Source organism: Rhea americana, unplaced genomic scaffold (assembly GCF_003343005.1).
Source record: "Rhea americana isolate MKP2758 unplaced genomic scaffold, rheAme1 scaffold_126, whole genome shotgun sequence".
Taxonomy (NCBI): domain Eukaryota; kingdom Metazoa; phylum Chordata; class Aves; order Rheiformes; family Rheidae; genus Rhea; species Rhea americana.
In genome coordinates this window covers 2,544,884-2,568,695 of record NW_028185328.1, presented here as the reverse complement: position 1 = coordinate 2,568,695, position 23,812 = coordinate 2,544,884, and the positions used below count along the sequence as shown (strand labels likewise).

Genomic DNA, 23,812 nt, shown 5'->3' with positions numbered 1-23,812 from the left:
ATACTCTCAAAAGATGAAGTATTGATACTACTAGTTGGAACAGGGCATTTCACAAGTCTCTGCTTTACAGGATTCATCCATACACCTCAGTTCTGACCTCTCTAATATTACACTATTGCAGATCTGGACTCTGCATACACAGCTGTTCCAACAAATCTCCATTTGCTCTAAAAAGCATAGCATGTGACTTCAGGATTGCCATTTTTGAGGGACATCATTGAAAACTGGACAAAAATATACGACTGACATACACTTCTCTAGTAAAACAGCAAGACTAAGAGGAGAAAATTATTTGCTGTGCTAACTTAACCTAAATTTCAATCTAAATCTCCTCAGGTGAATTAGCCTCTTTACCAAAAGTGCAGGTACAGACAGATACCGTGGGTATCAGCCATTCAACTGTTCCAGCTGGATAGAGTGAAAAATGTACTGCCAAGGGCTTTTCTACTGTGAATCAACAGGTGGTTTGGCACCACACCTTCTACCTGCTCATGGTTTTCATTTTTGGTTTCAAAACAGAAAAGGAGATGATACCTTTCAATGCTGCATCTCAAGCAGACTGTACGGAGAGCAAGGTTTCATTCCAAACAATTCTCTCTCTCTTGCAAAGTTGAGGAAAACTGCCAACCACTGCTGCTCGTGCCATCAAGATGCAATGTAGATGTTAGGAAAAGGGAAAGGAAAGGGAGAGAAAAAAAGAAAAGAGAATCAAGTTTTACATAAACAACAAACAGTACATGACGACTACATCTGAAGAAAATAAAATAAAAAGTAGTTGTTTTAGTTTAAGGAAACAAATAAATGAAGCCTTGGAATGGCTTAATCTATAGGTTTTAAAATAAAATTGATGATAACAGGGATAAATTCAAAACACACAAGTAGGTACAGCAAAATCAAAAGTAACATCCAGATTTATTTAACTGCATATGGAGAATATTTGTTTAAATTCAATTCCAAGAGATACAAGATTTTAAGAAACAGAGCACAAGCTTAGAGACACCATTAAAGAAACAGATCTATCACAGCGTCAAAATAAACTACACTATTACTCACAGAGCAGGCTAGGCCCCTTCAACAAACACCCGGGAAAGGAGGATAAGCGCTTACAACATATGTTCTTGCCTGCAAATAGCCCAGGGTGTTTTTCTGTTTTTTAAAGCCTTCTGCATGGATCTAACTCTGCCTTTGCTGAAGGTAGTGTTAACATGCACATTGAATGCAGTGGGAACCAAACGGGGATAAGAGCGTACTTTTAAAAATCACACTCTCTCTGTTTATCTGGTGTCCTCATTCTCTGAGGACAACTGCAGGCTATGGAATAGTGCAAGTAATACAAAGTGCTAGTCAGAACCAAGGAAACGTATTTCAGTTCAGGGATACTTTTTAACAGATAATTGGGCATGTGCATCTTCAAAATAGAAGTCAAGAGCAGGTAAAGACTGCCTAGAGATCCTTACTGTGATAGAAGTTTCAATGCCCTTTCATACAATAAGAGTTCTTCAGTGCTGCTCTCAACAACCATTAAGAGAACAGCCAGTGAAACTATGCTTTCCAGATTAAAGAAATGAAAGTCACTGCCTCTCCACTAACTGTAGAAGTAATGAGAATAACCTCAACACGGGTGCTGGTAATCAAAATGGGTCTACATTCACCGATGCACAGAAAGGTGGAACCCTAATGATCAGTGACAAACTTGGGTTTGTCCCAGTAAGTAGTAAACTACTTCAGAAACCTCTGTGTACTTGTTAACCTGCAGAACATGTGTGCTGCTTGATTAGATTGCATTAAATCACCTAAACTAACAGAGACTGAGGATTAGAGCTGAAAGAAAAGGGAACTATCTTACTCTGAAGATATAATGACGTGCTGGGGTGGTGGTGGGCAATGATCTATTCCTGAGCTGAAATGAGAAATCAGAGAAGTGGGTCTTTTCTTCCTGTAAGAAGGTGTTTCCAGAAAAATTCGCCTTTGAGATAACCAAAATGGAAATTTTCAGTCAACTGGCTAGAAAAAGAGAAAAGAGCCTTCCAGACCAGTAGTTGGGAAATATTTGTTTTGACTTTTCTTGTGGAAAACTGTTATTCCCATAGAAAATTTTTATTTCAAGAAAAAGAATTTCCACAGAAAAATCATTCCAACGGAAAATGCCTGGCCATGGCTACAGAGGAGAAGGCCACTGGTCTAAGCCAGGAAAAGGAGACCACTGAGGTCTGTGGACTGGGTAAGAGGAGCAAGGCTCTATTTCTGGTTCTGCTACAGGCCTTCTGCATGATCTTGGGCAAATAACTTCTGCTTGCTCTGATACTATTTCTCCTCCATCCTTAGCTACGTAGACTGTGCACTTTTCAGGGCAGGGACTGTCTCTCACTATAGGTTGTATGCTGCCTAACACAACATGCATGTTTAATGACTTGAGCACTGCAGTAACAACAGTATTTTCCCTCCCATGGCAGCTAGTTTCTGATATGGAGAAAAAGAGCAAAATGCAATCTATGCATGCAACACACTGGTAATCAAACAGTATACAGCATACCATGGGGATGTGTGTGTGTGKGGGGGGGTGTCTTTCTATTGTAGAAATAATCAGATTTTATATGCACAGAATCAGACAGCTATATAGCCCAGTCTTGTGATCTGTATTCCACATTGCCAGAAATAAGGCAGGAAAGGAGGGGGGCAATCTCCTGTGCTCCTAACGAAAGAAGAAGAGATACGACTGGACTATGAGCTGATGAGGTTACAAGGCAACAGCAGTGCCACGAGTTGTTTGGGCTTAAAGCCAGATGTCTTGTATTTCCTTTGATTGTTTCTAAATAATTAATGGTATTAATTTAATCATGTGACCCCCTTTTAGTATTTGGCTCTGTGTACTAACACTAAACATAAAGGAGAAAAACGGGACTGTCTATAGCATACTGAATATTGATGCTATGTGTTTGGACTGCATCAACAGCTGATACTCATATTCATAAGATTACGTATCTAGAGCACAWACACAGTGCTTGCATGAAGTAGAGCAAGGAATAGCCCTCATACTCCATCCATAAACCAGCTCTTCTATGGCATATGGACATTGCATGTTTGAAGTAGTAAAATAGAGGGTACAGTTCTCTCTCCACCCACACTAAGATGAACCTGCCACTAGTATTTCACGTAACATTTTCTGGCAAGCTCCCAGTTTTCAGTCATGCTGGTTTTCTTGAAAGAAACACTCAGAGGAGGATCTGCTTGTCTTGCTTTTCGAACAAACAAAATAATCGCACGTCTTGAGATAATGGGCCAAAGCTTAATGAAGACCACAAAAAGAGGCTCCCCATAATGTGAACAATCGCTTCTGACTTGCTCACCTAAGTTGCTGTTGTTGGCAAAAGGAAAAGGATGAKGAGGATAAGAAGTAACCCTGAGTTCTGGTCTAGACAAATCTTCGGTTGGTCCAGRTGCAGTGAATGCAGAAAGAAAATGGCAACTACCACCAGTAGAAGTTTCACTCACTTCTCCAAAATACTCTACAGCATCAGCTGCAATACAGAGCTGCTGTATTSCTGCACCTCTCTTGTCGAAGCTGTCTCAGAGGCACCAAATAATCTTATGGGTATATTCTGAGCATTAGAGCTGAGTAGTAGGACCACCAAAACACGACAGCAAAAGCCCCAAACGAATGAAGAGCCTTCCTCCTCTCTACCTGCACATACTATGTAGAAAATGTTTCCCCATCCTACTGGAGTGTACACTCACCTCCACACATCTCATCTCCCCTTTTCTCCTATCACATTTCCATTTACTTACAGTCTCACAGCTCCTACCATCACATACAGATTTATACGGGGTAACTGTGATGTGATAGAAGGGTGAAGAAAATCTGACAGCTGGGAGTAGATCACTGCTTTTTCCAGCAATGTTCAAGATTTCTGGAGATAAGGACATGGCAGTAAGAGGCTTTCACAGACGTCAAAATAAATTTCCAAAAATGTGCACAAAACTAAGCTCATCGAAAAGCAGATGTGGTGAATCAGAGAGGTCTCAATCAAGTCTTGTTTCTTACACTTCATCCAGTACTCCCTATTTGGCAGTCATCCTGTTTCTAGACTACTTGCCCGAGTACCGGCATTAGGGCTTTCTACAATTACAATTCTTCCATCAAGGGAAGTGAATGATGAAGAGTTCTGCATTCAGAAGTCTGCTCCTAATCTTCAAGAACTTCCTAGTTAAGGCCTAACAAACCTACAGGCAATTTTATCCACTGACAACTCACCAAGACAGCTGGGTTCACAGGAAGAAATACATTTCATTATAGAAAGATCACAAGGGCCCTACACCTACTACCTGAGTCATGCAACTGGGACTAGGGTAGAGCCAAAGCCTGCATAGGCCCTGCACACTAGAGAGAATTTCACTTGAAGGGAGCCAAATCCCAGGCTGCAGCACTCCGAGTATCTGAGCTTAGACTATGGGGCACTTCTTCAAAAAAAGGGAGCAGAGTGAATAAGTGACTGACCACACTAAGCAGCAAACACTTCAACTCATCTTTTAAGTCTTTAATAAGGTTAGAAGGTTTGATAAGATCATGGTTTTATTTCTCATGGACATAACTTAATGCAGAAAACACTAAATAATATTGGCTGAAACAAGAAGAGGAGGAGTAACTTGCACGTAAACTTGAAGTGACAACTTCATTTCCAACCAGGTACCTACACAGAGTGGCAACACACACATAAGTAACATGCTCATCAGGAATACCTGAGATGATAGCTAGAAAGTGGTTAGCGAGCTTCCCATAAAAGTAATCCACAGATAAATGGGCACTGTGGTTTTGAAACGGAATGAGAGGAACTTGTTTCAAGACAGGAATGACCACGTAGAAATGACTAACTCGTTTGTATAGTTGAAATATTGGAAATATCCAACAACAGAGTTGAACAGTGTTTGAGTCTCAGTTCTTTGGGAAGAGCCTCTATATGTATTTGCTTGTCTTTCTATATTTTGGGAATGGGGGTGTGGTAAAGCAAGAAGACTTTCTTCCTGTAGCAGCAAGGATCTCTGAAAGAGTCTACCTATCTTTGCTGAGAATATATCTTTTGTTCTTTCTTCTGCTTTATTTCCCTTTAATGAAGGAACCTCTAGTGAAGCCTATTTGTGACTAGCTCAAATAAATGTAAATTTTATCTTGTAAGCAATACACTTTAAATACTACTACAATTGAAAATGAAAATGTAAGAGCTAAAAGACACTGGGTCTTCCCCAGTGCCCTCATCTCCCTAGGGTACTGGACTGCTTGCTATTATTATATATGGAGTACCACGCAGAGTACTTGGCATTATAAATATGTACTGTATTGAAATATATAGCGCAAGTCTCCAGGGCCCTACATTCTAATTAGAATTAGAGTTCTGCAAATAACTGATTTATTTGGGTAAGCTGACCAAAGTGAGAATGCTGAAAGAAAAGAAAAAAAAAGGAGTTTAACAGGGTAGTTGGTTGCTTGTGTTTGATACATTTTTAATTAAAATAGACTTTTGTTTCAAAAAAAGTAGAAATCTTGTTTAGAAAATATATAAACAAAATCCTTTTGATTTTCCAAAATATATTTTTTACAGTTTTTCTCAGTTATTTTATTTTCACAGTTTTGGATAGTCCATGTCTGAGGCAAGCAATTTGCAGCAAATAAAACATTAGACCCAACAATTTTACCCAGATCTAAACCTAAGGGCTAAACTGAGAGTCTACCAGCTGGTGACTTTCTTAGGGAGCTACCGAATCAGTACAAACATAGAACATCAGTACTGGTCACTGAAAGCAATTTGCCTGTGAACCTTAGTGCCTCAAGAGCATAAGGAGAAGGCTCATATATAGGAGATGGATGAGGTTACAGACATGCTCCTATGCACCCAGTCTCTCCAGGGACTGGTTCCAGCTCTTTGTAGCTAGGCACTGCAAGCACGAGAATTCAAATAGCAACTTTTCCAGTTTATTAGAGGAACACAGTCCCAGCTGTGGCCTTTCGTAGTCTCTCTTACTCTGTTCAGGAAGACACAAAGCATGACTTGAGATGGTCACTACTGCAAATAACCCCCTAGATTAATGCAAATGGTCTTGGTCAGAGAGGCAGGACTTCTGAGTGCTGTTCCGGTTTTTGCCACTGTCGTGGTCTCCGAGGTGAGCTGTTTCATCTCTTTACGCTTGTCTCTCTGTCCCCCCTTTCCCTATGCTGTCTCTATGCTCTTCAGGGTTAGATCCATCTCCTAAAGTGTGTGTGTGATGCCTAACACAACGGATTGCTTATCTCATCTGGGGCTCGAACAATTTATTGTAATATAAATAACTGCTTGACTGCAGTCAAATCACTTTTTAATGCCAGTAGTTTTACTTACATATATTTAGTGGCCCATCATGGGAACACCAGTTTCTTTTTTAATTAATTACTGATTAATAGCGGTAAAATATGTACGGAAGATGAGTGTAGATTTCTCCTGTTTCCTCAATTTCGGCTTTAAAAGAAAGCATCTCATAGACAGCCACCAGCAACCAACAGGGACACCTCCCGAATGAAGCCTGAATCCCCTCAGCCCTTTCATATACCCATTTTGGGGACAAACCCATTCATTCTTCCAGGAAGGGAAAGGCAGCTGGATAGAAAGAGCTTCCTAGTGGAACGCTAGCAGCTCGACCCCAAATTCTCTGCGCAGGGTTTAGCCACAAAACTGTCACTTGTACAAACGGGAAATGCCAGTTACTAGCGCAGTCTTAYGGTGCGTCTGCGAAAACGTAGAAAGAGCCTGCGAGACCGAAAGAAAGAGGCCTCGCTGCCTCTGTTTTGGAGGCCTCTCCCATCTGCTGGGGCCTAGTTGTTTAAGGAACAGAAGTCTTCAGAACTTGTTAGAAAATAAACACTCCAGAAATAAGAACCTGACGCCACGATACGAACTCCTCAACTTCGACACGTAGCACTCACGGCTGGGGGTGGGGACACTCTTCAGAGCACACATGGCTGTCACTGACAATAAAGTCAGTCACGTTTTTAAAACACTGGGGACAGAGCTGCAAATGTGCCCCATTATGTCTTGAGATGTTCTCCCTGGGTACAAAAGGTGCGTGGGTTACTGTAAGCTCGTGTATTACCTTTCCGAGACCATAAAAGGCAGAACCAAGTACAGCCTGAGAAAGAACAACCGCAGAACATACGTCGTGATTATTTCTGCTGCATGGGCCTGCTCGTGTGCCTCAGGTCTCCAGAAGTCCCGCTGTAGYGCTAGCCCTGCACTGCTTGTTCTCCAGCCTCCCCACTTCTGCTCTTCTAACTGGCAACACCATATTGCTGCTGTTCAGCTCGAGGAGACACCGCTCCCGTTTCAGAGCCTCCATGCCCTTGAGGCTGAACCTAACCCACAACCTCCTGCTAGCAGTTGTTAAAGGCTTACAGACCACGTGGATCGCTGCCAAAGTGAGCACGCTCTGTCCAAGGGCATTATTTGCAGTCAGCAATCGCCCTCCACATAAGCACCCCTACTTCGCCTTCCATGTCATGCTGCAGGAGCAATTATTATAATTCAGAATAAATCCTGCTCCCTGTTGATTGTCCATACTTATTGACCATTGCTGCCATCTAGCCAGAAGCATCACCAATATTCACAGAAGCCTTGAGCCTGTTTATTTTCCCATTGCTGCTGGCCTGAAGTGAGGATAAACGCAGCCCTTGTTACTTGCTACCTCTGTGAAGGCATTTGCAAATTTTCACGGGGTTTCCTTTTTTTCAACAGACGGCAACATACTCTGCAAGTGTAAGTATTGTGGAGACACAAACAGGAAAATAGAGATCGGATATAGTTGTAGCTGGAGAAAGGGAAAATTCAAGATAAAGGCAGGAGATAAGAGAGTGATAAAAGAACAAAGAAATGTTTGGGAAGGTGTAGTTAGCTACTCCTGCTGCTGACTTATTCTGGCAAGGTAGTTGTAGCAGAAAAAGTGTGTCTCTTTTGTTTACCTGCAAAATTTGGGCAGGTGTTACTGGAGGAAAGCTGGAAGTCTATTGGAAAAAGTTTCTGGATGCTATTGCAAAGGGATTCGGAAGTTGTTTACTCTAGCTAGCACTGAAGGATCTGCTGAAAGTCACAGCTGAGAAGCACTGGCTGGTGTTACTGGAACTAGCAAAGTAGGAATGATAAGAAGTGCTTTTAGAGGGTGTCCAAATTCAGACATATCCTGCTAAGGATTTGCTCTCAAAACCCTGTTGTGAAGATGTTTTAGATGGAGGACGTGCCCTGCAGCCGTCCCTTCATCTCTTTTGGGCATAAGTGGCACGAGAGAGGATGAAAACTGAGTTATCTAAGAGGGAGATTCAGATATGGAAACATTCAGATGGGGTTTCATGGACTGCTCTCTGCCTACCATTCAGCTCAGAGAAGCCAGCCTAAACTTTCAGACTCTGTGGCCATTTACTTCTCTGAATAATATGGCTTCAGAGCCACAACTTGTTCTTCCAGCAATATAATAAGCAGAAGGTGAAACACAACTGGTAAAGAAAAAATAAACATGACAGCATCATGCAAGAAAAAAAGGGGGGGAAGGAGGAAGGGCAATAAATGTTTGTGAATCAGAATTTTTGTTACCGTACTTCCTATTCCACAAGGGAAGAAAAAAATAAAAAGTCGTATTTTGCTTCCCTGAATTTCTTCCACTAAATAGGGAGGTTTCATGGGTAACCGAGAGTAATATTCAGCTCTGAATCCAATTTATGCAGTGGGATGGGATTAAAAAAGGAACATAAGGCCTGGATTCTGAACCTGCTCTACCAGTTTTGATTTGAATACAACCCAAGTCTTGAAATGGCTTGTTTTCCACTTCTGGTTTGGAGCTGGTTGAAATATTGCCACAGTAGCACTTCCTGTAAAATTTTTGTCCAAGCTTCTCATTATTTGGAACTAAGCTCGAAAGATTTTGGCACTGTGAAATCCAAACAAAACTCTGTTCCTGACTCAACTGGCCCAGGAGTCAACCTAAGCTTAATCTGGTTCTGGGTCCAAATCCAGCTTCAGCCCATTTCCATTGTTATACAGATTATGCCATAATACTACCTCTAGCCTCAGGATTTATAATGCCTCCTTGCAGGATGCATATTTGTGTGTAAATACATAAATCACATCAGATAAACAAAGAAGACATGCCAGAAAACAGGAGGGGAGGGGAGAGAAAAGATACCTACCAAGCAGTTTGTCTCTAAAGTGTTGCCAGTTGTGAAAGGACTTGACGTGCTAATATCCGTTCATTCAGACTCTTACAGACATGCTAAGAGCGTGACGGCTGGCAGGCAGTGCATTTAAGTGCTGTTACTGAGGCCCCCAAATATTGACAGAGTGCCAGACTCTGAGAAACTATTGATGTATGCAGCCGGCCGCTGCTCCAGACACCTCTCAGACAGAGTCTTTAAATGTCACAGATTAATGAATTTTCATGAAACAGAGAATGAGAGAAAGAATTAAAAAAAAATCCCACAGCACCAACATTAAAGCATCTTTTATCCCTACACAAAATTCTGCCCTAAAGCCTCAAGATTTCTAACAGATAATAACAGATCATAAGTCAGCAGTAGATAGGGGGTCGAGGAGGTTAGACCCACTAGATCATGCAGTACATCCTCACACAAAACCAAAATGTGAAAAGATGTTCACTCCAAAATAGAATTGGGTGCCAGAGACCACTCAGATCTCAGCCTCATTTTATCCAAACTCACAAGTCACAAAGTTTAAGGCATAGATTTAGTTAATAATGGTGCCTGTCTGGGGCAAAAACAAGGCCAAACTGCAAAGTTCAGATATTGATTTTGAACAACTTTAAGTATAGGATCTTTCAGATACACAGCTTTACTTGGACCCTTACTTAGTGCTCAATATTCTGTTTGATCTTACCCTAGAAATTGCCAAAGTTATCATATAACGTTTTTATGTCATCAGATAGACTAAGTATGCTGATTATTTCTTTTTCTCATTTATATCAGTAAACTCAAATATGTATGAAAGAAATACCATTAAAATATAATAATGCAAAGTGCAGTTGGAGCATAAATGACAACCCTATGCACAAGACATCACTTAAAGAGGAAGGAAGTGAAGGCATAATGTATGCAAGGATAAAAATGGACCATTTATACCCAACTGCATTAAAAATACGGCTTTAGCGAGCCCCTCTGCATACAGCCACGCGGAAGCAGTGCTCCGGGGCCATTTGCTCCATTGTTCCTAGAGACACAGGCGCCAATTCCCATCAGGCTGAACGGCCCTCTCAGCCCCTTGGGGCTTCCCACAAGGTTTCTGCTGAATGCAACGGGCACTGAGTGGGAAGAGCAACACTGTGCCAGGCTACTGGCTGGCTGCATCTTCCCCCCTCGAACACACAGCTGTTTGACAAMACCAGACAAGAAAGGGAAACTGCCACCGTCATGACCATGATGCCTGTTGCAGGAGTCCTGAGAAACTGCAAAAGCAAATGGAGTGTCGTAGGAAAAGCCCTCCTCTGAAGGGCAGTATGCTCTGATGTTGGAGAACGGGATCAGGAGAAGGGATTGTACCCAACGCATCCTGGGTATGCAGGGCCAGCTCAAGGAAGCACACGGCATGTATGAGGCAAGGGATCCCTAAGCTTCAGCAGCACGGCAAGACCTTGARGTTCTCCACTTAAAATTTTCACTGCAGAAAAGTCAACACTCTTCACTAAATGAAGTTCACCTAAGCATCCTCTGTCTCTGGCCACACAGGACTTTGTTCATCACAGCAGCTATACAAGCTCACTGTAAGAACAGCGACCAGCACAAGCAATATTCAAGAGAGAAGCTTGTTTTCACATCATCTTGTCAGTCAACTTATTTGTGACTGCCTTTGCCAAAGCAAGAAATAAAATTTTCAAAACAGGAAGCCACTTTTCTGACTGTTAAGCCAATTGGAAATAAGTTCAGGGACTCTGTCGCTAAGCTTCAGCTCCTCACAACACAGAACTCTGGTTTTGTAAAGCCACCATGCTTCAGAACGACGTTGGTTCATAGCCCCACTAACCTCAGCTCTGAATCCTGCTTTYCTGAGCTTCTCATGCCCACCATCTGGGTGCTGCTCCGTAGGACTGCATGTTCTGTTATGCACCAAGATAATCGGCCATTCGTGCCATCCGTTCTTGTCACTACCCAAAGCACTGTGCTTACACCACATACTGCCAGCTAAGGTTCAAACAGCGGTGGTGATGCTGAAAATTGAGATTTCATAGCTRTACGCCTTAGCTTTACAGAAGTACCTGATAGATAAGGCTAGTGTAACTTCTCCCTAGCCTGCTTCCCTGCCTGCACACTGCCCGTGGCTGCCAGCGCAGTGGCAGGGGCTCCAGCATCGTTCCCCAGGGCTCGACGATGACCTGAAGCAGTAGCGAGCACCCATCCTCTGCRCATCGGCCACAGAGAAGAGAGAGCACACGCATAGCAGTGCTGCCTGAGTGCATGAGAAGGAAACACATCAAAGCCTTTTTATTTTAAGAACAATTGCTACCAAAAAAAAAATCAATATAGATTTTCACACAGGGAACTATTTTACACATCATTTAAAAAACAATACCTTTTCTTTAGGACTCTAAAGAGCTCGTTTGAACATTATTGTGCCTTCTGGCCTTCTTCTATCCCTCTTATTCCTCCTCACACACTCCTTTTCCCTTCTTCTTTCTCCCCCCTCCCCCTTTTTTTTAACAGTAACTGGAGAACCGCCACAAACCACTGATTCATTCAGACCAGTAACTCATCTCCAGCACCRGTTGTACTGAAGGAAGATGTAAAAAAAAAACCCCAAAGATCATCTTCCCTCCTACCAAAGTCTTCTCCTATACCTCAGTAGAGACTGGCTGCAGTCTTTACACAGCAGCGTARATTAATTAATCTCCCCCAAAGCGTTAACATTCCCTGCAGTAAACCTGCCTCAGAAAGGCGCAGTCCCTTTCTGCATCGCCTGCCCCTGCCCGCGCCTGCCCACGCCGGGCAGTGCAGCAGGGGCAGGGTGCCCAGCGAGATGATCCCTGAGGCTGTGCAGAAGCACTGGGATGCCCTAGCTTAAATGTCGCCCCTCGCGAGGGCCCACCGCATCTCTCCAACACGGCTATCTGCCTCGCGGGCCCAAAGCGAGCTCAGTGGGCGCCCGGCTGAACGCGCTCACCGCCGGTGGTATGACCAYGGTGCACCACGATGCCTTCTCCAAGGAGCTGAAGCAGGGAAGCTGTGAGGTGCGACCCCTTGGCCGGCGCAGCACCCAGGGAGCACATCGGCATGACTGCTGCCTTGCCAGAGCTCACGTCGCGGGGCCACCCTGACACCATCGCTGGTTTCATAAGTGTGGAGCATCTCCACCAGCTACGCAAACACCGTCTTGAAGACAGCGCTGTTGCAGGTTTGGGGCTTTGCACCTAGCAGCTTGTAACAAGCTTTCAAGGGAGATTTTTCCAGAGGAAAAGGAAGCTAAGAAGTTTACAGAGTAGCAGAACTCTAAGTGAGCTCGCTGGCGAGAGAGCAAGCCGGGCAATTTTCTAGCTCGCTGCAAGGCTGGGCCACGTGTTTTTCAATGAGCTCTTGGCATTTTAACTAAAYGAGGGGACTGAGCTAGTAGACACAACAAAGTCTTATGATTTGTCCGAAGTTATGCAATATGCTTCTCTCCCTGTCTGTTTTTTTGCACATGTTGGAATAACTAAATCTTGTTCCCATTTTCTTTGTGTGCCAATGTTAAAACCACCCATAAATTGTGCGCCAATTGCAAGCCTGGGATAACAGAGGTGGTCATTATGTTGTGGTCAGACCTACACAGGGCAAAGAGCTGGAAGAACTGGAGAATGATCCCAATATACACACAAAATAGTAATTGTAAGGGCGTGAAAAGGAAGAAAAGTGTTACAAAATCAAAATTATTAAGTCTGAAAGGGACTTTGGAAGTTCCCAAGTTCCATCTTCATCTAGTTTAGGATGGTATCAATGGCCATCTCCTTTGTGTTGTCTCATCTCTTTGGCCGTCTCCACACACATTCCATCAATTTATTCATTCCTTGTAATCATTTCTGATTATTTTGCCTAATTGCCCTTTTTTTCCTTCCTTGTGCGTGTGTGTGTGTGTACACACCACAGACAGATCACAACCATCTTGCATACCCCCCTGCTTGTTAGGAGTCACACCTCTGCTGCTGACTTACTGCTCTCTTAATCAAAAGGGCAGGTGGAAGCAGTCGGGATTTATTCTTCTCACTCTTTCCTTCCCTCTCTCTCCCTCTGCCTTTTTTTCAAATGGCAMAAGTGTCAACTTCTTTAAAGGATGTTTGGCATAGCCGAGTTCAGTCATGTAACGTACAAAGTTGGCATGATCAAAAGGTAGCAGAGCTGCCCACTGCTAAAGAAGAGGAAAAAAAGGAAACTGGGATCTCTTCTGAAGTGTGAAAGAACACAGGAGCCAACTGTTGCCGCTAGAAACACTAGGTCTATTAGCAGCAGCAGCGGGTCTAAAACAAGTAAGTGTTCTGCTAAATTCAGAGCTATTCTGATTTTACTCCCCCTAGAGAAACAGAGGTGTACATAGCTAAAGAGCTGTGGATTTTTATTCTCTGTGCTTTACATCATTTATCCAAACTAACTATGCCTATGTGAAAAAATAGCAGTTATTTTTATTATCCAGGTTGCTGAAAATGGTCAGCCAGAATATGGATTCACACATCAAAAACACATACACTATCTGGTGTTTTTATATTGCTGCCTCTCAATACAGTATTTTTATTCTCAGTCTATCCACTGCTGAAAAGGAGAAAGGATATTCCTCCCTTTTAGACAATCAAAATTGTTAGGATTTCATGTGGAAACTCGCTGGCATTTGTAGGGTGCTTCACAACTGCTAAACCGCACGTTCGCGTATTCCTCCACAGATCTGACRCAATGCTTCTGCTTTCACTCAGTCATCCTACTTGCACTACTTTACTGCATTCTTGTGAAAATCTTCACTCAACTTGCCAAATGCCACCAGCAGAGAATACCCCAGCTGTGCCATGGGCTTCTGCAAAATGCCTGACCTCACACTGGCTTACCAATTGGCCATCAGAATATTCTGCACTAATAACTCCTCCATGAAATGAGACAGAGTTTACATGCCAACAAGCTCGTTGTCGATATCCGTTTAATAGAAAAATCTTAATTATAAATAGCTTTCAGTCCCAGAACAGTAGCCAGGAACTTGAGATTAATTCCCCCTACGACAAAGTATGTGAAGAATAACCAGAATTTGTAATCAACACCCAGAGGAAAGAGCATCCAAATTGTAACAGGGATTTGGGATTCATTCCCAGAGGACATAATATATGATTTGGAACAGGTAGACTGGGATTAATTTTTGATTATGAAATATTTGAACAGCAATTTTCAACTTTTAATGAAGAGAGGATGTGGACACCACAATTAATATAATTTTGAAGTCTCTCCATCATATTTCAAGACACAGATGACAGAGCACAAATAGCTCTGGTCGTACACAAGTTAATGTGGGAGTGCCACCTAAAGGAAAGTGCACTAGAATGGGCCTCTGGAGAGAGGGAGGCAAAGATAAGAGTTGCAGTTGCTTCATTTCTATTAAAACTTGCTTTTTGGAAATTCTGTATTAGAAGTAATTATTCTGTATTTGCTGACTTTACATGGATAAGTCAGAAAACATCAGTATGAAAACACAGGGCTTTTTTCTTACACAAAGAAATAATTAAAGGTGTTCAGCTGAGAAATGATTCTTGTTCTGAAGGAAATTTCAAAATGCGAGTGCGCAAGAAAAAATACATAGAACCTCAGCATATCCAGCAGTGTAGGGGGAACACAACCCAGGTTTCTAAAGATCCTTAGAATAAAATAAGATAGCTAATTATTCACCTAGAACAAAGATAACAAGTGAGCTGTGAATGTTATCCTTTTCTGTGATTTTCTAATAAAATAATTTTCTTTATGCTTTCTTCACAGGCCAATGAGTAATTTTTTAATGATTATGTGATGCATCTGTAGCCATGTAAGACAAGACAAATTTAATTTAGCCACATTTGGCCATTTATCAGTTAATGTAACAAATTGATGCTTCAGGATCTCAGTTCAGCACATATATATTCCTAATTTATCTTTTTTAATCGTGTAATCATGTAACATTTTTAAATGATTTAGATTTCTAAAATCAAAGATTTGACTGTTTCATTTCACTCCTGGTGCACAAAACTTTTGGAACTTCCACTAAAACCAGATTAGCCAACTGGTGCTGCCTGCAGGACCACCGCTTTCTTCCAAACCCTCAGATCCATATCTACTCAGGGATCATTTTCTAATCCTCCAAAATTATATATAAGTATGCTGTCTCTGCCAGACCCTATTAATCATAAACTTCTTCTCATTTCATTTTAGTATTAAACTCATCTTGTTCAAATCTCTAATTTTCCACACTGACAGAGGAGTTCTCTATACATCATTCAGCTCTATTTCCTAGATACGTTCAGAATTACAAAATTCATTCAAGCCCATCCGATCTCTTCTCACTAAACCTTATGCCTTCCACTGACTGACAGAGAAGAATTAGCCTTCCTCCTGTCAAGTATATGTCTTTTCTCCATGAAAGTATGTGAAAAAACATACAAATACAGCCAATGATGCAGCTTGCCCTTGTACTTGTCTTTGCTCTACACAGCAGTCAATTTTATGGAGCAGCAAGCCCCCTTGAAATAATATCAAACAGTGTACTAGTATTTCTAAAGTAAAAACAGCTGTAGCATTCCCTACACCACAGAGCATCACACGTTGAAAGCACTCATGTGGATGAAGAGGAACCGTTTGCACCGCTTGTTGTGGAAGGAGGAAGTCTCGCAATGAAGTCATGCTACAGGGTGACACTGCTGAGCCTGATATATCTGGGGACATTTTCAATCATTAAAAAGTAAAAATCGCRCACCACAATTATCCTCAGTGATCCTACCTAACCTTAAACCTAGATGCAGGTTTCAGGGTTGGGAAGAATGAGAGCGTCAGATATTCTCTATTCTTTCCTCAGTGCAGTAAAGTCATTAATCTCATTTCCAACATGATGCCACAGCTTCTCTCCAGTTTTACAAAGTGCAGCACTGTGCCAGCAAAGCAAATGATGGTAATGCTGCAACAGGCAAACAAGAGATGAGACCAAAGGAGCAATAAAGCCTCCCCTCGTATTTTTTGGTGAGACAGGGATTCAGAAGCAACAGTGATGCTACCCCCATGAGACATGGAAGAAGTTTGGTGCTCCACAACCAGAAGCAGTCCTCTTATCTMACCAAGGGCCAGGAGTTGTGGCTCTCAGAAGCTTAGACTCCAAAGAAGCATGCTTCATCCCCATGACATGACCCAGAGCCTTGCAGTGCCTTCTGTCCCCATATTTGCAAACAGGGTAGGCCTAGYCTTCTAGTGAGTTAACCAAAACTGCTATGGCAGGGGGCTTAGAGCCAGACAGATTCCATCAGGGCATAATGTTACATTAGTCACTTCACCAGTTTCTGCTGTAGCCTCCTCAAGTGTGAATTAGTTTGTGGCACCTGCAAGTTAAGAGGTTGGTAGCTTGAGAAACACTGTATATTAGACACAGATCAATATTTCCTTTTGAAAAACACTCTCTGTTTTATTATACTTTTGCTGGTTTGAAAGAAAACAGACTCTATTGCATTGTTTCTTGACTAAAACCTGTAGAAGAAATTAAGTTACAATCTTTTACAACCAGAATCTGGAAGGGTGTCCCATTGTAATATTTTCAGAGAAGTTGTGCATGCAGTATGTATGTGCATATGGTGTTTATAAATTGTTTTTTAACTTTAGATATTTTATTCATTTTTCCACATGGTACAAGTAGAACACACATCTTTGTTGGACAGACACCAATGCACTAACATAGCTCTAGATTTCAGGCACTCGGATTCAGTGGGACAAAAAGCTATCCTATCTTTATGCCAGGACATCATGTCCTGAAATTAGGACACATGCCATCAGGCAGTCAATAGCTCACTGAAGACATTCAGCACCCAATACATTCAGTTATACTAAATGAAGGAAACTGTAACCACTTTCAGTTATTTCATTCAGAGATAAAGACCATGAGAACTCTAAGTCTTGGCATACAATATCCTATTTTGATTTCACTGTACTGCAGGATCTGCTGTTATCCACAGTTTGTGGACTTCAATTTTTTCTCACTTGCAATATGTACACAGCCAGCATGCTAACACCAGTCATAATAAGGTTCAGAAGTCAACAAAGTGAAGGGAGGAAAGCAGGCAATCAATGGCAAAGAAAGACCCGGCTAATTCATGTTAGAACAAAAGCAGAAAGCAGCAATGGCAGCATCTGATCCATCATCCCTACCGGCCGCAGTACAGCGTTCAGAATTCACTTTTCCCATTCACCCCATGTACCTGTGTGTAAGCTCACACTCACAGATTCATGAAGAATATTTAACGCACACCTGTAGGACATCAGTCTATCCAAATCAAGCAGTGTAGACCATTGCTCACAGAAGAAATGCAAGCATGAATAGCTTAACTTCAGATGAGAAGTCTGAGCTCCTACTGCAGACTGACATGTCTAACAGCTCTACAAACCTTGGTTATTTAATTTCAACACTGCTGCTTCATTTAAATGATACCACAGTCTCAGGAATCACAGGCCGGTGGCATTTAAGAAGGTGAGGCAATGATTTAATTGATTTTCTGGGAAAAAGCTAGCTCCAAAAACAAAATAAAGTTTTCTTTATAAAGAATAGAAACACTAATAAAATAACTGAGTGCTTTTTATATGCAGTTTAGCATGGGGAACCACCATTCTATTAATGAAATGTAAGACCGGACACAATGGTTCAGATAAAATAAACAAATATTAATTCTGTTCCCATCAGCAGTTTAACATCTATCTTGCACCTATAGCTCCCAGAAATGCTTACAAAAGTGCCTCCATTCCCATATCTGAAAAAAATGAAGGTAAGAGAAACAAAGAGTAAATTTACATGAATTTGAAATACCTCAGTTTCTAGACACTCCTATTAAAATTCCTAAGATGAGTATCTAAATACTAAGGCACACAAAAGCAATGATTCTTGCTCATAATCAAACTTAAAGTTTCTTCCTGTGCCTGGATTAAAAACCAGCTTTCTCAACAAGCTACGAATAATGGTTAACCTCGCTTTTCTGATAAAAAAGCAACTGCTCTCGGTTACTTTCACTGTAACTCTCAGYTACAGTCACTCTTTTCTGAAAACAAACCCAAGTAGATGAAATATCTGAATTTACTGTCAACATGATCATTGCTCTAGGAATTATTTTCAGATTAGAAAAAAAAAAAGTGACACTCTTTTTGCTCAGGGGCATCAGGCCACATTGCTGCGTTAGAGGGCAGATGAGAACATCGTGTGGACTTCACACTGCACTGAGTCCTCTCCTCACACCCTCCTCCTCCTCCCCATTGCCTTTCCCGCTCTCCCAGCATCACGTCAGCCCCGTGGCTCCTGGGAGCGACATTAGCAAGGCATGGTATAAATAGGAGATGTGCTGCAGCCTTGTGGATCACAGATGGCACCGTACATTTATCTTCACGTGTGCCAGCGTGGATATCTGCAACTTCCAAGTGGGAAAGGTCAGATATGTCAACTATGATGGCAACATACAGCCTCCTAGCGAGCACTGGTCGGTTCACCTTTCRCCACTCACAGCATGCGTACGCCTCCTGAGCCAGAGCTGTGCAACGGCTCCCGAGCACTCAGCGTATCCGGGCACGAAGCTTCCCCTGATTTTGAGATCCTCGCTTCTTGCCCTGCCTCTCTGGGAGATACTCCCAGCACTGGTATGGACCGCAAGGGCGGCAGCTAGCTATGATATTTTGGAACGGCTCTCTTCAGATGCCGCCGAGGAGATTTATTATTTATAGGCACATGGATGAAAACATTAAATACGCACATACGGGCCTGTGTGCCCGCGGGGGRAGGGGCAATTACTGCCAGGCAGTAATTTCACTCTGAAGTTCCTATGACTTAAATAGCCACTTGAGCTCTGCTCTTGCAGTTTACGATGTCAATAGAACCCCTAAATGAAATTACAGCCTTCTGATACGCAGCAGGGTAGCTTTTCTTCACCATGTAATACACGCGGCCGGGAGAAATTGCACTATATATGGAGTTTCACTAAAGCAGAGTTTATCATAAGAATGTTCCCACTAAAATATGATTAGGCTTCTTGTTTGCTGGATAACACAGCTAATGAATCCGGGTGTGCGTGATAGCCGTGTTTTGTGAACTCAGACACATACCCTGAGGTGAACTGGGCACTCCACTGCCTCAAAGCACTAGCTATTTCTTTCCCACCATAATTTGCACCTGCTTTGTTTTGCCAGCAGTCGAAACGCGTGCTAGCTCTGGAACCCGCACCTATTCTGAGAGCCTGAGACATGCGCAGAGGGGAAACCAGTGCTGCAACAGGGGCGTCCTGGGGCTGCGTCCACAGGCTTCTCTAAAGCGCTGATCACAGTCATGCCTGAGCCTTGCTAAATGGGGAAAAGGTTTTCCTGCCTGTAGCCTGATGAGGTCAGAAAAAAGTTATTTACATTTTTRCAGATGGAGAAGCAAGACACAGCCAGGAGTTAAGTGGTTACGTAAAGTCATATGGTGATGGACTTGGGATAAGGCTTCCAGTCTCCTCAAGCCTATTCCACTTTCCTCCATTCCCATTATACTATTCATCCATTCCTCTCCTCTCTCTCAGCCCAGGACAGTTAGAAAAACCTTTATTTTATAGTTCACGTAATTCAATATTTCTTTATTCTTAAGCCAAAATCATGAATCGAATACTCTTATGTTCCCTGTCACAATACACTTTTGCAGATGAYGACTGTGGATCTGTGGTTAGCAGCTGCTTTATGTGGCTAACTTGTAAATCCTTTTAAAGACATCTCAAGACGGACATCCACAATTTCTGATCATTTCTGAAAGTCCTGGCCTAAATGCCCAGAGGAATAAGAAGATATTTATTCAGGAGAATTTCAAGTGTTGTGTTGGATGTTCCTAGTTGCAGATCTCAATGTAGAATTAAGGCTATCTCCTTATTAACCTTTCAAGAAGTGAAGAAGTAGTATCCCCACTGCCTGCTGTAGTCAGACAACAGAGGACCTCCRTTAGCTACACACTAAAGATAGGCCTATCATAAAAAATGGGTCAACAGGAGGTTGGAATTCGAACTATTTTTGATGTGATAACAACWTTTTCACCATCAGATGAAGGGCAATGCCTTTTATCCTGATATTTAATGCATTATTTGATGAAAATATGATTGTGTCATATAAATACAGATTATAAAAGTAACATTGAATTAAATTTACAAATTTTGTGTTCTATTCTCCATCATCTCTTTCATTTAGCTTTAATAATATTGTTACACTCACTAGCTTTAAAGCAGTTTTACTTTCAGAACTTTCCCTAGTATATGACTTGAATCAAATCGAGTTTCACTTTCTTTTCTCAATTATAGAAAGTGAAATCAGTGCTGTTTCAATTTTGTGACCCTGCAAAACAAGCTATTCTACTTCCAGAAAAAATAGTCTTAGAATGCAGAAGATGAATAAAGATTTAGAATACCTTAAAACTGGCAAGGTGCTCAAAATGAGGCAACTGTGCTTACATTCCTTTTCTTTTGCAAAAAAAAAAAAAAAAAAAAAAAAAGATCCTGGATATAGCTCAAGTTCTTGTACTTCTGAAGTGTACTAGTACCTATGAATTTGTGTATCATTATCATTAAATCCTTTTCTATGCTTTGTTCTTGTCTGATGCAGTTAACAGCCACAGAACAACAAATATCTCACATCAAACAAAACTGTTGTGCAGAAAACAGTGGGTTTGATTCTACCACACATACATAATTCCTCTCCCCAACACTATAAACTGGTGGTTTGAACATAACAGAAAGACTACCATAGTCTCTTTGCTTGTATCAGGCAAGTGACTATACCTTTCYGTATTCACGGGCAAAACAGGGACATTTAATTCATCAGCATTTGTAAAACACTTCAAGATTACTAGTTGGAAAAGATGATGTAACTAAAATGACTACTACTAGAAGCCAACAGTGCATTTATAAAAGAACGACTGTATATATTAATTCTATCTGACTTTTTAAAGCAATTGTGATAAACTATGACATAGTAGACAAAGAAGCTGCTAGTAATGAGACAGTTTATCATCTCACTATCCCGGAGTGTCTAAATGGCCAGTTAAAATATGATTTGAAATTGCAGACTTTAACTCCAATGATTTCAGACCACAGACAATCTGTTATAACCTCRGGTTGCAGTCAATAAGCAGCTTATACCACAACAAGAAAAGCTGCTTGTTTTCTCCACATTGTTGTACATAAATACCAATGGAGACAAGTTCCCTTACGACTGTTGAGACTTGCAAAATAAATACATTAATTAAATAATGTAAACGTCAAGAGGTTTAGAACAACACAGAGATCCCTAAAAAAGAAATTAAAACATTGTTTTGTCTTCTTGGTGAAAGTTGCCAGAGCGACAGCCCTTGACTTTGCATACTTCAGTACATCCAGAGAACAAGTGGTATAGGCAGAAGTTTGAAGTTTCAGGCATTTAGCACGGCGCTTTGAGAACTTTCTATTTCAGAAGTACTTATGTCTTTCAGACTTACACTGCCTGGAGGGAGAAAGTAAATCAGAGATAAGCTTCAAAGATCAGACCCAAAAGTGTGTGTGGGCGTTCAGTATAGCCCATTTAGAGAAAAGAAAAAAATCCATTATGTTTCTATCTGTGATGTGAACTGCCGGGAAGTTTGGGACGTTCTGATCTGTCAGTTGCTTTGAGTACACTGTCGAAAGGTGAGGCAACAGCCAAGTTCGGATCCTAATAACAATTTAGTCAAAAGCTGGTACCATTTGGATTGGGACTTTGATGTAYGTGAAGGTTATTCTCTGTGTATGCAAGACTCTCTACTGAGGGGATCAGCCAACCTAATTGTGGGTTTTGTTAAGCGCTAGTTATTTAGTTTCGGTTCAAAGAAAGGTTCCACAAYGCTTGTGAACTAAGAGAAAGGGCTAATCCTTGCTGCTCGTTGCTAAGAAAAGTCTACAGAMAACTTAGGATTTTTTATATGAGAAAAGAGGAGTTCACAGTTCTTCATGGTTCTAAYGTAAAACCAACAAAACTCAGAGGTTTGTCTATGTTCCATTTGAAGTTTTCAGGCTCRGTTGGACTTAAAGTTGAAACTGAAACAGTGGGAGGGGTTGAGAACCTCACAGGAATCAAATCCAAAGAAAATATTTGCAAAAATTGCCATGCAGTAAAACCACCAAGTCTTGCATGACTTTACTTATTGGTTATAAAAAATAGCTAGTACTTTAATTTAGGGTTGGATTTGATTTCATATGGAGCTCAGTTCTGAAGTCAATGGCAAAACCTCTAATAATTCCAGTGGCAGATCACTCAAAGCCAATCTTTGCACATACTCCTCACAACTGATACAGTGCATGAAACCAGGAAAAAGGTGACATGACTTTCTCTATACATACTCACAGGTGAATAGTAGCGTTTGGAGAAGCGATATCTCCTCAGGGCTCTGCGATGTATGTATGCTGATATACCTGCTGAGTGAATCAACCTCAAAAGCAAGGCAAGAGGGAGGAGAAYGCTTCATAATTAATATCCCATGTGAGATACATTGGTGCCATTAAACATTTTGTTCTTTTGCCAGGGACAACATGTTTCAAAGAACAGAACAGTACCTCAAAACGCAAATATTTTGACTGCTACCCTGTGTTTCTTCTCCTATGCTTACTTTATTAACAGTAGAAAATGTTAGTCAAGAAATGATTCATTTGTTCAAGTCAGATAGTACGGGAGACGATAAAGGAYGAGCGGACCAACCCACTCACTGGCCTGGCCTCCTTGAGCACTATAGCGGTTAGGGATTAATAGAAATGCCACGTTTGGCAGGGCAGGATGGGACAAAAGGGGACCCTGAGCAACTTGGGCCTGGAACGAGAGACGCACATCCTTGGCTTTCTTCCTTCGCTGGCCTTCTCATGTGGCCTCGAGCAAATGTCTTCAGCTTTCCCTGCCTCAGCTTCCCTACCTGCCAGCCAGAAGTAACTGTACCTTAACGTTGTACGCRAGTACCTTAACGTTGGTCGAGACACTTAATTCTTTAGCATCTAAGATTTTGTATACCAAGTGCCCCAAAGTRCAGTATTTTTTTTCTGATTGCCAGTTCCCCATATAGACACAAACCAAAGGGAAGCGAGAGAGTTTTTTTTTTTTTTTAAAAAGCATGCCTTCCCTCCCCCTCAAATGGACCAGCAGTCTATAAACCAACTAGTTTTTCCTATTCCCAGAGGTAGCTGCCACAGAAGCATTTTCTTTTACTATGCATCCACTGTAGAGTTTCTTTTCTGCTTGGCTGGGCAATCAGGTATTCAGAGCATAATGTAAATGCTCAGCACACAGAGGCATGAAAAGTTGCCAGACAGAAACTCCGAGGGAAGGATTAACATTTTTTCCTCTCGCCCATGCCCTCCCTCTGCCCGGTTCAGCCAGCCCCCGTGTCYGTCCCCCCCTCGGCCCCGGCCCCGCCAGGCACCTTGCAGCGGCTGCCGAGCCTGACACCCACTGGCAGCTCGGCGACCCACCGCTCCCTGCCTGCCCCGGCAACGCAGAGCTCCCTTTCCCCGGCGACGGCTGCTTGGCGCTCCATGTGCCGCTGTGATTGCTGCTGGGTTTGGTTTAAAAGGAAAAAAA

The 23,812-nt window shown here is 41.9% G+C and overlaps 1 long non-coding RNA gene across 1 annotated transcript in view; it reads right to left on the bottom strand.

Annotated features, from left to right (window-relative positions):
• Positions 1-384: 384 nt before the first annotated feature.
• LOC146600192 (uncharacterized) overlaps positions 385-23,812 on the bottom strand; it is a 292,996-nt gene continuing 269,568 nt past the window's right edge. Inside the window, exon 6 of the long non-coding RNA XR_014898337.1 lies at positions 385-633. This is a non-coding gene — a long non-coding RNA (uncharacterized LOC146600192). The remainder of the gene's footprint in view (positions 634-23,812) is intronic.